Genomic DNA, 13126 nt, shown 5'->3' on the forward strand with positions numbered 1-13126 from the left:
ACACACACACACACACACACACACACACACACACACAAAGACACACACACGCACACATATACTCTTTTACGCTTGTTTCAGTCATTTGACTGTGGCCATGCTGGAGCACCACCTTTTGTAGAGCAAATCAACCCCAGGACTTATTCTTTTTAAGCCTAGTACTTATTCAATCGGTCCCTTTTGCCGAACCGTTAAGTTACGGGGACGTAAACACACCAGCATCGGTTGTCAAGCGATGTTGGGGGGACAAACAGACACACAAACACACACACACACACTTACACACACACACACACACACACACATATATATATATATATATATATATATATATATATATATATATATATATATATATATATATACATATACACGATGGGCTCCTTTCAGTTTTCGTCTACCAAATCCACTCACAAGGCACTCACTTGTCCAAGGTGCCACGCAGTGGGACTGAACCCGGAACTATGTGGTTCGTAAGCAAGCTACTTACCATACAACCACTCCTGCGCCTATACACAAACATATATATGTATATATTTATATGTATGTATATGTATAGGTATGTGTGAGCGTGCGTTTATATGTGTGTTTATTAGCGAAAGATATTCACATTATCGGATAACTATCACCCATGAATCGATGCGTCGGATAAAGATATGGCAGTTATCCACCCGAGGTATATTGAAAACCTGTCACTTTCGCCATTTGAGAAGTTAGTCTGGTCGAGCTCAATATTCGCAATTGTACGATATAAATAAGCATGAATAGTCAGAACATTTACAAAATACTGCTTCTTATTCACATATTCATATTTTCGCATTTGTTTCCCTGCATATATTACACATATTTTCTTTTTAATGCTAATTAGAGGAAGACAAGCAGCACTTTCTTATCAATTTCAGAGTCTTCTTGTGTGGTAAGAGAAAATGAGAAAATTTCTCATGGGCAACAGACATATTCCGGTAAAAGTACGCAAAGGATAGGTGTTGCAAACGTCGTATTCATGTACAGCAATTCAGTTTGGTGAAATCTATAGGTTTTCAAGTTATATCCAGAAAATCCTTGAATACACATTATAAGCTACAGAAATTCTGGTTAGTTTTAAAGAATTATTGAGGCATATAGTCGACATGATGTATCTCTCTTTGCAGCAAGCCGGATAACACAATTGTAATGTTAAGAAATCTTCACTAGATTGGAGTTTCGTTTAAATGGTACAATTTACAGACTTGTTGGTTTGCTTTAAATAGCATTTTGAAATCAAGAAACCATAAATAACTCTTTGACAGATACCAAACTACGCCTCTCCTGATTACAAATTAAAACTGCTATTGTTTGTAGGTATGTGTGTTATGAATAGACAATCTGAGTATGAATGTATGTGTGAGTCGCTACTTGCTTGCTCAATGAATTGTGATTCATAACATTTACTAACTCAGCCAAAGCTTACCAATCCTGTAGAAGACTGACTAGTAAATGTAACATGCGAGAGTTTACTAAATTATATTCTGTGGTGCGCCTTGTAAAATTCACTTAATTTTAAGGTACATTCTATCACGAAATATATAACTTGTTGTAAATATGATCCTTATTCTAGAAGAACTTTAACAGCAAATGCGTGTGCGTGTTTTTTTTTATATAATCATTGAAGCTTTCTTATGGATAAATCAAAGGCATTCCTAATTATAAAGGGGAAACGAAGTTAATACAGCTTCATCACACAAGTTCCTTCACTCAGTAAATGAAGACGTTCAATTGCTTAAATAATGATATTTATTGATATATCCAGAAGAACATATTTACTATACGTGTGGATTTCACCGACGATTACATTATACAAGAAATTGCATTGATGTATCGTACAAATGAAATAACCTTTAACTTCACTCATATTCTAATTCAATTTTTTCCACATCAGTATTTAAAAATGAAATACTCTCATGTACTTGTGTATTCCTCCACACAGGCACTGCTTTTTAACGGATTCAATATGCAAATTTCTGGCCTTACAGATACCAAAATATTTATCTGCAAAGCCGGAGATTTATATTTGTTTCAACGTTTCAAGTGAATTAAACAGCGATTCACATTTTAATAATGCTTTTGACGCACCGAATATCCAACTTTTCTTTTGCTGTTCTTAGTTGTTATTAGAGTCATACGACTTTCTAGAATAATATGCAGATTGCCTTGAAATTATTTATGATCCAATTAATATATCCAGTGTGACAACTTACGATCTGATTCAGAGAAGATTTTAATCTAAGTTACAAAGCTTCAATACGTCAATATTGGAATAATTTTAAAACTTCAGGGTTTCTGTTATTGAAGTAATAAACAGTATATCATTAATATAGAACATGAAAAACTGTCATGGTATCTACTGCAATCTATTTTAACAGGTGGTTGAAAGACCACTTAGGGCACCAAGTGAGTTAATGGGAAAGTAATAACTTACGAATGAATTCACTTGCTTTATATTAACTTCAGCATTGACTCTCCAGAAATAAACTTATTGCATATCTGAGGCGTTCCCAGAGTAATGCAATGCAAACAGGGTAGATGACACATTGTGGAATGAAAAAGCTTATAGTTTTAGAGAGTTTATCTATTACATAAATATATATGTTCAGATTCCTAGACATTTTTAAAGATAATTTGTTTCAACCGAATACATTTTTCGAATAAACATGGGTACCTCTTCCCTTCTAAAAATATGAAGTAACTTTCTCTCACTCTATACCTTATTGCTTCATTAGAAATACGCATTCGATAATACAGGCGTAGATCCATATATCTGAAAAGAAAAGTCAGAATATTCACAGTGAGAATGTTTTTGATTATGTCTGCTTGATCAAGACTATTTTGTGATATTTTGCCCGTATTGTTAACATATATAATAAATAAAAAAAAAATACTAGACGCACTTTTCCCAAACCAACTTAAAATAATTGTTATTTGTTTAGTTATATCTATATTTTCACTGTTCCATTTACTTACGCAGTATACCAATACGTTTCTGAAGCACTTCATTTGAATTAAGGTGTACGTAATTATACATTTTGATATATCTTCCCCGGATGCCTTTTAGATTCCTATATAAACATGAGAGAATGTTTCTTAAGGCGAGTATGGAAATATTTCTGAGCTGATTTCGGTGCATTGTTTACTTCATTAAAATTCTATTTCCGACATTCGGATCATTCACAAAGCAATATGTCTTCAATGTGGTAGTTTATTTCATATGCAATTTATTTATAGAGCAGCCTTTTATAAAACAAGCACTGCAGGTTGGCCATTAAATGTAATGTAGCTGTATTCAATCATTCTCCAATTTATACTTAGGAATACTTTACATAAAAGCAATAATCACGATATTCAGAACAACTGTGAAGATATGGCCCCAAATGGATCAGCATGTTCATGTAAATAATAAATCCATCCATTCATCAATATACTTATATATATATATATATATATATATTGGCTAAACTGGCAATATGACCATCCCCAAGTACAACAATATATATATATATATATATATATATATATATATATACATGCATACATGCAGGTGAGCACATAAGTACAAAATAAGGTAGAAAGAATAGTACTCGAATACCAAAGGTAGAGTAATATGCTTTTGTTAAAACTGCAAAATTATCACAAAACTTACTCTGAGTTTCACTTTTCCGTTCGTCGGACAGTTCCGACGAACGGGAACATGAAAGTCTGAGTAACAGTTTTGTGATAATTACACACACACACAAACACACAAACACACACACACAAACATACACACACAAACACACACACACACACACACACACATACAAACACACACACACATATAAAGAGAGAAAGAGAGAGAGACGCATAGAGACATGCGTACATATGCATAATTTTTATTAGTGATTTAGTGTTAAATTTCTGAAACATTAGATACTAGAGATCACTTCAAGGTAGTGCGAATACTATTCAAACTATTCTCACTTATGTCAGTAATGTAACTGAAAAGATATGAAAAGAGAAATGAAATGTGATTATATTGCTCTTTTCATCAATATATTATTTCACTATAACTGATAATTTTCTAAAACATTTCGATGCAAGAATTCGGTGTTTAGAGTCAGCAGAGGCAACAATATTATTATGTTTGTTTTACTACATGAAGTTTATTCAAAGTGTGTTTACGAATAAAAGAAGTTTTCACTTTTCAACCAGTGACTAAATGAAGTGTTGTAAATGTATTCAGAACAATAATGACAATTGACCTATTTTGTTGCTGCTCAAGTAAAAGTGTTACTTATGTGTTCTATAATATTAATTCAGAAAAGCTGCTTAGAATGGGAATAATATTCTACAGAGACATAGCAAATCAGAAAATCGTTTATGTGTGCAATAGATTCTTAATATTTTACTTTATTGATTCAGCAATTCCAGTACGACTCAGTACATCAAAATCCCTACACGTAGGTTCTGATTTTAAGTGAGTATTTAAAGTAGAAACACTGTAATGTGTTTAAACATAGCTCTGGATACTGTAACCTAAAATCGTATCAATAAATAAAAAGCTATAAAAGTAAAGAAATATTATCTACAGACTCTGGATAATTGCACGGAATTCTTTTATATTCAACCGTTTATGACTTTATTAACGCACACAGGTCTTCCTGATAAAACGTAAAAAAGCAAGTTCATCGATGGTGATTTCTGTCCTTGATATTTTCAAAATTACTAGATTAGAATTGAAGTATAGGATCTGAAGATGTACTAGCTTTTGGTAAGAAACGACCATATTCTACAGGATGACCGTAAAATTCTAATCACCACTGCATTTTACATCAAGTAACATACATTAGTTTTGATAAAAATAATTTAGACTTCTAAGTCATTAATGAGTCAGTTTAAGTAAATTCGATAATGTCAGAGGAACAAGAGAAGACACGCATTCACTCAGGAATAAATGTGAGAGTATTAATAAGCAAACGAAGTTGCAAAGCAGTTAGTAAATGAGAACAAGTCGAACAGAGGATTTTGTATACCAAGCTTAGATCTTCACATGTAATTATTAGTATATTCGAAAACAATATACTAACGAAGCGACTGCTACTAAAAAAGATAGATTTTATTGTAGTTTTAAGAGGCAGTTGGAAAGATTGAAAAATGAAAATTGCTGATCTAAGAAACTTTTATCAAATGTAGGATTATACTGCAGATACGACTAAATCTCGAATGACAAGAGGAGATAGAAGGAATATCAGCTTAACTTAATGAATCAAAGAAAATTACAAGAATGGTCATGAAAACAAAGATAACTGAATTAGTGAGACACAAGAGTATCTGATGACCAAGGAAAATATAAAGAATACATAAAAGAAACAATGTGAACAAGTAGACTAATTCTACATAATGATGAAGTAGATATTCCCCAAGCTGAACGTGATTTAGGCACTGAAATAGGAGGAACCACACTAGTTAAGATTATAAGGTTATAAAACAATTATAAATTACTAGGGGAGTCTCACAGGAAATTGTAACATCTGATGGAATTTCAATTCGAAGATTGGTACTGGAAAACGAGTGCCATTTCCAAAAGATTGTAGAAAGGAATTAAAATGCAAATATCTGTGGAGAGAGACCTCTGTTAACTTAATTGCAGAATTATTGCCCTTTTAATTACGTCATAAAGAGTGTCAGTAGAGAAATTGATGAAGAATTAAACTAATTATTGTCAAGGTGGGATGACTAAATTTTTACAGTAAGGCACAATATAACAAAGGTAAATGAAACGAAGTCGTTATTAAGGATATTTTACTGACTTCCAAAAGGTCGTTTCAAAAATAATGAGAATGAAAATATGGTGGCCAGTGGATGACGTGGGAAGGTACAATCCAGAAGTATCTCAGCTGGAACGACTATGGCACCTCTGAGAATAATTTTCATCGTCAGATCTATGATCTCCTGCCTTCGAATATGAAGATAGTGAAGTGGGAGAAAATCAGATAATCCTGAGTATCTACTGTACTGGTTTAGACAGACAATGGAACACAATGGACCAAGGAAGATAGAAGTGGAGGCACAATCAAGTGCTTAAAGAGATCGTACAAATGATAAGTACGGCAAAAGTGAAACCAGAAACTCCAACAAGATTTTACACGGGAGAACTCAGAAAATCGTGGCAAGGAAAAGCTATGCAAAACAGGGCACAAGAGTGGTGTCTTCTGGGTAGTTCAGATGACTGGAAGGGCTCAGCAGACCTCCTAGGATCAACGAAAAAAAACCCAGAACTCGTCAGGAAGAGTAGCCTGCGGTCGAATATCCAGTTCATCAAAGCAACTAATTTTCAATGAACACACCGCGCTGTTTGAAAATACCACAGAAGAAGCACACGATTCAAGATCGAAAGATATGACAGTCTGGTTAATAGTTTGAGAGATACCAACTTCCGAGTCAAGATCATCGCCGTAGAGATTGGAACCAAAGGTTTTGTAGGCAAATCCGCTTACAGTCTAATGAAACAACTTTCAGTCTTTGGAAAGAACAGGACCAAAGCCCTAATGACGATACCAGAGAAAGCAGAGAGGTGTGCCAGTTGGATCTGGTTGAAGAGGAACAAAAAGACCTATGTATCGCTTGAAGGCAATATTTTCGTATTCTAACACTATGGGAAGTAATTCTGAGTGATTCATTGTGATAGCGTTGACGTTTCACTGCTACCGTGACAACCAATGTTATTGCTTCTTTATGTATTAGTTTGAAAGCTGGGTCAATGGTATGAAGTTACAACTAGATGAAATTCTAAGCAGTGTAAATGCCCATGACTCTGAATATCCAAGTGGCTAAAATGTATCAGCGGAACAGCAGAAGGGCACCCACGAGTCATAACCTGGATGTAGCCCAGCCTCCTTTAAGGAGTTGGAAATTGGCTATGAGATGGAGAAACTTTTATGAGGTAGAGCTACCGCAATAAGGTGGAAGTCTGTCTCTCAACACACACCAAGCCTAACATTTATCTACTTTTGTTTAGATAAATGCTACTTTATGGACATCGATCTTTGTAGAGTGTTACTATATCTGACACTAAATATTTTGAATACAAAGCATTACCCAGAATATTAGGAGTCATGTGGCAATATCATGTGACGAGAGAAATATAAAAGAGGAGGCTGATGTATCACCAATTAGTGATATAACATTATAAGATTGTAACGATGGAGATAATTGTGACACAACTATAGAGAAAATATGAGGTCTTGTTTGGTTATATCGAGCTGAACGGAAAATTGGAGAAAAAGGGCATCGAATGAAACGTGTAAGAATATTCTTTTTTTTTCTACAAGGCCCGAAATCTTTGGGGAGGGGGTCAGTCGATTACCAGTACGTAACTGGTACTTAATTTCTCGACACCGAAAGGATGAAAGGCAAAGTCAACCTCGGTGGAATTTGAACTCAGAATGTAAAGACAGACGAAATACCGCTAAGCATTTCGCCCGGCGTGCTAACGTTTCTGCCAGCTCGCCGCCTTCGTGTGTAAGAATATCTATTTCTTTATTGCCCACATGGGGATAAACACAGAGGGGTCAAACAAGGACAGACAAAGGGATTAAGTCGATTACATCGACCCAAGTGCGTAACTGGTTCTGATTTAATCGCCCGGCGTGCTTAGCGTTTCTGACAGCTCGCCGCCTTCATGTGTAAGAATATTGCGAAAGGAAGGTGGGTGAAAAATGTTGAGATGATTTCAGAGAGTAAATCAGAGCGTTTATCAAACTTTCGTCGAGATACTGCTTACCATGAGGGTGCAAAAAAAGGTGGGTGTTAACAGAAGGAATTTATAGCGGAAATTGCATTTACACTAATAATCCTTTCTATTATATGCACAAGAACTGAAATTTTGTGAGGAAGGGATCAGTTGATTACATCGGAATCAATGCTCAACTAGTACTTATTTCATCGATCGCAAAAGGATCGAAGACAAAGTCAACCTCACTAGAATTTGGACTCAGAACGTAACAACGGACGAAATGCTGCCGAGTATATTGTCCGGCGTGCTAACGAATCTGCCAACTCGCTGCCTTTGCATTGGTACTAACAATAGTTACTTTCTATCCTAGTATGAAGTAGGCATCTTGCAAGTTTGAGAAAAATACGATAGAGATTCTCGACTTACGTAAAAGCAATAGCAAAAAGAAATGGCTATGCTCCAAAATAATGTTAAGCAATATAATAATAATTTCGGACTACTAGGCAATAAAGTTTCTTCAATTACAATTTCGTTCACGACTGAGAAGCTTTACAGGAATACCGAGCCGTCTCCATTACTTGCGTAGTATTTTATTTTATCGACCTCTAGGGAGCGGAAAACAAAGTTCACTTCCGCCGGATTTACATTCAGAGCGTAAAGAACAGTAACTAAATGCAGCAGGTCATTCAAACAACTCTGCCAGTCCAACAGAGAATAGGGCTGAAGAGTAAAAATTCGAACTCTGAACAAGAGTTAGAAGAAAGTTAACGTCCTAATCATAACAACGTTGCATATCCATCAAACATTGCTGGACACAAATTTATTTGATATTCAAATAATTTCAGAATGTATGTGGTGTAGATAATTAAGTTACATGCTTCTTTCGATAAGTGTCTTCATTTGAGTTTTCTTCTTTAAACGCGTGGAGTTGGAGTTGAAGAGACGAAATCCCAAACAACAAACTGAATATCTTCTGAACCGTATCTTGATGTGAAATATATGATGTATCGTTGTTGTTGTTGTCAGAAGATACAAAGCAATTCGCTTTATATCCACAGCCTCGCAACTTAGACTGAACATGGTGATTTATGTTATAGTTATGACATTATTACAAAAAGTTCTAGATGTGTTTCTCTCTCCGATGAACTTTCAAGAATTACGCCAACTGATATCAATGTAAGTGTAAACTTCACAGATGCATCCATTCAAATAACTATGTTATACGAAATTGCATATTAAATTCACGTATATTGAAACTAAATATTATCATTATTCAGGGATATTACAGATACAGCGATTGAAAGTCTTTCTGGAAATTTATATTTACTCCATATTTCCTTTCCTAACTTACTCATTATTTATTATGATTACTTGTATTTCCATAGCTATCTATCGACTTTGTTTTATAGTTTACACTCACAACAGATGTAGTTCATATCTTTAACACACACACACATACACACAAATACACACACACACACACACATACACATACACACACACAAACACACACGCACAGATGACACATGGCCTAGTGATCAGGGTGTTACCCTCACGATCGCAAGATGGTGCTTCCCTAGACTTGGTGGTGCATTGTGTATCTGAGCAATGCACTTTATCTCACATTTCTCTAAGATTACTTCGTGCACGTGTTCAGGCAACGTTGATATGATGGAGAGTGTAAACTAATATATCATACTCACGTTTTGTCACTTTAAATACTGAACATTCATACATCGTCTTCAACAGGAGATTCTACCATATATATATATATATATATATATATATATATATATATATATATATATATATATATATATGTACACATACACGATTTATACATGCATATATGTATGTATATACCCAGCAGAAATGGGAAGCTGGTAATTTCCTGAATGTATCGGATATGAAGGTTGTGCCTGGAAGAATATCTTTGAACTATTTTCAACCATCTTTTTATATAATCAATGAGGTGTATAAATACATATCTAACATGAATAGGGACCATAGTTTTTTTTCATTATTGATCAATATATGTTTACTTGTCACATTCGCATGCTGCATTAATATCGAGAAAATAATGTAATGGAATCAATATTATAAATATATTGAAAATAAATATGGCATGAACATCAACTGAGAGAGCAATTTCAATATTTTCAAATTTTCAGAAACAATATCAATAACAATAGCAACTTCAAATAATGTTTCTTTTAAAGAAATATATAGATTTTATCGTTAAATGAAATGATTATATTATTTGAAACAACTGATTAAACATGTTTCTGGAATTTTTTAGGTTGGATAACAATTGTAGATAAAAAGGTCAAAACGTTGGTTAGAGTGGATTGAATAGAAACTAATGCATATTAGTTATTTTATCGACTCTTGTAAAATTTGAAACGAGGACGTTTTTTATTGTTTAGCCACTGGCTAACCTTTATCAAAAGTACTTTCTCGGTGACCAGATACATATGACGGTTACATTAGCTATTGTGCCCTTTCCTCTGGTAAAAGGAAAGAATGCAATTTGAGAGAATTTGGGCTGACACTTTTGCAGGTCCACTGATTAAATAGAAGTATCTTTATAGTACAGTCAATATGTTATCATTTCTGTCTCTGTACCGTATGTCCTTGGCAAAATAATTACATTGACAATAAATACTTTCACACGAGAACTAATTTGATTATAAATCTACTTATAAATAATTTCGTTACAAATCTGGGCGTTGTATGCACATATAATATTGCATTAAAATGATATTAAGCTGTTACTTTTAATGACTACGGCGAATAAACAGCAAAATAAACCTTACCCGACTTAAAGTTGTGAAAGAAAACTTGAACGTGGTATAATATGAAATAAATTGAAATATTTTGTATCATAAGAATTTTGGTCATCCTGACTTTAAAAGCTTGCTATTTTAGGCGTAATACTTTATTTGGACCGTTTTATGTGTAAAAATGGTACAGCGTATATTTCTAGATATGACTAACTTATTTTACTGCAGTTTCCCCAAATCCTTTTAATGTCAATTCTTAAAAAAGACTGAACGACGTTGTTTGAAATGGAAATAAAAAAAGAGAGTTGCAGTTGTTATGTAAATCTCAAAGTAAGTAATATCGACGGCTAAAACATTTGTAATTCTTCAGAAAATAGAAATTGCAAAAGCATATGAAAATCAGTTTGACTTTTTGACTCACAAGTACGTTATGAATCAATATGATACACTTTTATTATTGATGAGATTTATTACAGCTATTTATTCAGCACCAAAATCTCACATTGATTCTTTCGATATCTTACCACCAGACAACTCGTCATAGGAATTGAATCCCGATAAAACATTAAATTCAGAAAGCAAATTTTTTTTTGGTATGAACAAATTCCAAACAGATGAAAGAATTGCTTTTAAAATTGCTTCATTCATGGTTGAATGCTTTTTAATCTTTTGATTTTTCAAAGGATTCAGTGGTAGGAATGGGAGAATAGATCACAAAATAACAACATCGATTATATACTTACGTTTTTCCACATTATTCTTATGTAGAAACTGATTTTGAAATAAGTTTATCAATGATTGGCCTTTGACGATCACTTTATTCTTTTTATCACAGAATTAAAATTTCAATTGTCATACGCAAATGTAATAACACTTCAAAGACTGCTCTTTTGAGAGAGTGAGTGCATATATGCATATGTGTAGGTGCATGTGTATGTGAGCATACACATGAGTGTATGTGTGTGTTTGTGTTTTTGCTTTGCGAACATCATTTATATTTCAGCTCCGCTATTTATTGTTCATATATTATTTTCCCTAACTAATAAATCGGCGGATCATATTTTTCACTAGATTCTAGTATACATATATACACTAGCGGAGATAACCAGCGTGCTTGGGATTAAAATGGTATTGTTTTTTTTATTGTTTTACTTTTTTCGGTCATGTGAGTGCGGCCATGGTGGAGCACCGCCTTTAGTCGGAGAAATCGACTATAAAATTAATTCTTTGTAAGCCTAGTACTTATTCAATCGGTGTGTTTTACCAAAACGGCTATGTTACGGGGTCGTAAACACAGCAACATTGGTTGTCAAGCGTTGGTGGGGGTACAAACACACACACACACGCACACGTATATATATGCATTTATATATATATATATATATATACGTACATAGATATATATATATATACATACACACATATACAAATATACATATAGAAATATAATATATATATATGTATATATATATATATATATATATATATAAATAAATAATATATGTAAAAATATGCATATATCCATACATATATGTACATATCTACATCTGTAAGTATACATACATGCATTATGTAAGTTTATATACATGCATATATATATATATATATATAAATGTATACGTACATATACATATGTATATACACATATATATGCAAATGTATATATATGCATGTATGCATATATATATATACACACACACACACACACACACATAATTATATCCCGCTGTCCGTTATTAGGCCGATGTCTCACCCGGAATGTAGTATATAAATGCATTATCATAACTACATCTAATAATTATATTTACTTCAGTTGTTCGATTAATTTGAAATAGTGCATATGCAGTCACCTGTCGTCTTTTAGACTTAATCCTTGTACGTCCTTATCCAGTAAGATTTGGGAATTGAAAGAAAGTGGAATCAGGTTTAGCCTCAAATGGGAAATAATAAGAAAAGCTCTGCATTATAGAAATAGCAGATATGAGTGTGAGCTTTGCTCTATGGAAACATGAAATTTTTGAGCATAAAGAAAATAGTAATCTAATTTATAATAAATTAGACCTTAGAGTATCGTGTATGCATATTTCCACTCGTACTTTTAAACATTTTAGAATGTAGCAATTTATTAATTTTGTGTCTTATAACCTATTATGTACTTCTTAGTTTATAATCAGTGCATAGGTAGTATGCCCTATAGCATTAACTTTCCTTTAGTTAATGTTTTTGTTGCAGCCATTATAGATACAAGCTAATTAAGTAAATAAACAATTTTAGTTTTAGATACTTGAATTATTACATATTTTCTATAAATCTTCTTTATTGAAGTTACTAAGTCGTATAATACTTCTTCATGATTTTAGCGATTAGGCTATTTTATATCCTTTTCTATGGTGTTTTCTGACCATTTTAATATCTTATAATTACCTCTAGACAATCCTAAATTTTTGTACCCCTATAAATTTATCCTTAGCTTATCCTGTGCATCACTAAAACTGGAGAACACACACACATTCTCAGTTTTCTAGTATGTAGATATATTATATATATATATTATATATATGTATATATATATATATATATATATATATATATATAT

General features: G+C 33.1%; 1 protein-coding gene across 1 annotated transcript in view; it reads left to right on the top strand.

The window, feature by feature from the left end:
- LOC106881053 (protein O-mannosyl-transferase TMTC4) overlaps positions 1 to 13126 on the top strand; it is a 300747-nt gene that overhangs the window by 40394 nt on the left and 247227 nt on the right. The gene's annotated exons all lie outside the window — the stretch shown is intronic.

This window comes from Octopus bimaculoides, chromosome 3 (genome assembly GCF_001194135.2).
Source record: "Octopus bimaculoides isolate UCB-OBI-ISO-001 chromosome 3, ASM119413v2, whole genome shotgun sequence".
NCBI classification, from domain to species: Eukaryota; Metazoa; Mollusca; class Cephalopoda; order Octopoda; family Octopodidae; genus Octopus; species Octopus bimaculoides.